A 3241-nucleotide genomic window follows, 5' to 3' on the forward strand; every position below is an offset into this window, starting at 1 on the left:
CCTGAGCTCAAGCAACCTGCCCACCTTGGCCTCCCAAAGTGATGGGATTAGAGGTGTGAGCCACTGCGCCAGGCCTGAACAATTTGAGGTAAATTATACACATCATGGTCCTTTACTCCTAAATACTTTATTTACTTTGTAAGAATAAGGATAGTCACTCTTGTTACCACACTATAGTTATCAACCTGCAAACTTATATCAATATATCGCTTTATCTGATCTACAGTGAAAACCCAGATTCCAACAGTTGACCTAGTAATTTCCTTTATAGCAGTAGTTTTTTCCCTCCAGTAGAGGATTCAATCTAAGGTCGAATATTGCCTTTAGCTGTTATGTTTCCTTAGCCTCCATTACTTTGGATAATTTCCATATATGTTTGGCTATCATTTTTAATATCCCAGTGTTTTCCTAGTTATCTTCCTCTTTTGTAGAATTATTGGAGCAAAGCTATAAACATTTGAGCATCTTTTGTAAAACAGACTGACATACCAGAATCTCTGGGACACATTTAAAGCAGTGTGTAGAGGGAAATTTATAGCACTAAATGTCCACAAGAGAAAGCAGGGAAGATCTAAAATTGATACCCTAACATCACAATTAAAAGAACTAGAGAAGCAAGAGCAAACACATTCAAAAGCTAGCAGAAGGTAAGAAATAACTAAGATCAGAGCAGAATTGAAGGAGATAGAGACACAAAAAATCCTTCAAAAAAATTAATGACTCCAGGAGCTGGTTTTTGGACAAGATCAAGAAAATTGATAGACTGTTAGCAAGACTAACAAAGAAGAAAAGAGAGAAGAATCAAGTAGATGCAATAAAAAATGATAAAGGGGATATCACCACCGTTCCCACAGAAATACAAACTACCATCAGAGAATACTATAAACATCTCTATGCAAATAAACTAGAAAATCTAGAAGAAATGGATAAATTCCTGGACACATACACCCTCCCAAGACTAAACCAGGAAGAAGCTGAATCCCTGAATAGACCAATAACAGGCTCTGAAATTGAGGCAATAATTAATAGCCTACCAACCAAAAAAAGTCCAGGACCAGATGGATTCACAGAGGTACAAGGAGGAGCTGGTACCATTCCTTCTGAAACTATTCCAATCAATAGAAAAAGAAGGAATCCTCCCTAACTCATTTTATGAGGCCAGCATCGTCCTGATACCAAACCCTGGCAGAGACACAACACACAAAAAGAGAATTTTAGACCAATATCTCTGATGAACATCGATGTAAAAATCCTCAATAAAACACTGGCAAACTGAATCCAGCAGCACATCAAAAAGCTTATCCACCATGATCAAGTGGGCTTCATCTCTGGGATGCAAGGCTAGTTCAACATATGCAAATCAATAAACTTAATCCAGCATATAAACAGAACCAATGACAAAAACCACATGATTATCTCAATAGATGCAGAAAAAGCCTTTGACAAAATTCAACAGCCCTTCATGCTAAAAACTCTCAATAAATTAGGTATTGATGGGACATATCTCAAAATAATAAGAGCTATTTATGACAAACCCACAGCCAAATATCATACTGAATGGACAAAAACTGAAAGTATTCCCTCTGAAAACTGACACAAGACAGGGATGCCCTCTCTCACTATGCCTATTCAACATAGTGTTGGAAGTTCTGGCCAGGGCAATCAGGCAGGAGAAAGAAATAAATGGTATTCAATTAGCAAAAGAGGAAACCAAATTGTCCCTGTTTGCAGATGACATGATTGTATATTTAGAAAACCCCATCGTCTCAGCCCAAAATCTCCTTAAACTGATAAGTAACTTCAGCAAAGTCTCAGGATACAAAATCAATGTGCAAAAAATCACAAGCATTCTTATACACCAACAACAGACAAACAGAGAGCCAAATCATGAGTGAACTCCCATTCACAATTGCTTCAAAGAGAATAAAATACCTAGGCATCCAACTTACAAGGGATGTGAAGGACCTCTTCAAGGAGAACTACAAACCACTGCCCAATGAAATAAAAGAGGACACAAACAAATGGAAGAACATTCCATGCTCATGGATGGGAAGAATCAGTATCACGAAAATGGCCATACTGCCCAAGGTAATTTATAGATTCAGTGCCATCCGCATCAACTACCAATGACTTTCTTCACAGAATTGGAAAAAACTACTTTAAAGTTCATATGGAACCAAAAAGAGCCCGCATTGCTAAGTCAAATCTTAAGCCAAAAGAAAAAAGCTGGAGGCATCACACTACCTGACTTCAAACTATACTACAAAGTTATAGTAACCAAAACAGCATGGTACCAGTACCAAAACAGAGGTATAGACTAATGGAACAGAACAGAGCCCTCAGAAATAATACCACACATCTACAACCATCTGATCTTTGACAAACCTGACAAAAACAAGAAATGGGGAAAGGATTCCCTATTTAATAAGTGGTGCTGGGAAAACTAGCTAGCCATATATAGAAAGCTGAAACTGGATCCCTTCCTTACTCCTTATTCAAAAATTAATTCAAGATGGATTAAAGACTTAAATGTTAGACCTACAACCATAAAAACCCTAGAAGAAAACCTAGGCAATACCATTCAGGACATAGGCATGGGCAAAGACTTCATGTCTAAAACACCAAAAGCAATAGCAACAAAAGCCAAAATTGACAAATGGGATCTAATTAAACTAAAGAGCTTCTGTACAGCAAAAGAAACTACCATCAGAGTGAACAGGCAACCTACAGAATGGGAGGAAATTTTTGCAATCTACCCATCTGACAAAGGGCTAATATCCAGAATCTACAAATAACTCAAACAAATTTACAAGAAAAAAACAACCCTATCAAAAAGTGGGTGAAGGATATGAACAGACACTTCTCCAAAGAAGACATTTATGCAGCCAGCAGACATATGAAAAAATACTCATCATCACTGGCCATCAGAGAAATGTAAATCAAAACCACAATGAGATACCATCTCACACCAGTTAGAAAGGCAATCTTTAAAAAGTCAGGAAACAACAGGTGCTGGAGAGGATGTGGAGAAATAGGAACAGTTTTATACTGTTGGTGGGACTGTAAACTAGTTCAACCATTGTGGAAGACAGTGTGGCGATTCCTCAAGGATCTAGAATTAGAAATACCATTTGACCCAGCCATCCCATTACTGGGTATATACCCAAATGATTATAAATCATGCTGCCATAAAGACACATGCACACGTATGTTTATTGCAGCACTATTCACAATAGCAAAG

Source organism: Macaca nemestrina, chromosome 15 (assembly GCF_043159975.1).
Source record: "Macaca nemestrina isolate mMacNem1 chromosome 15, mMacNem.hap1, whole genome shotgun sequence".
Classification (NCBI taxonomy): Eukaryota; Metazoa; Chordata; class Mammalia; order Primates; family Cercopithecidae; genus Macaca; species Macaca nemestrina.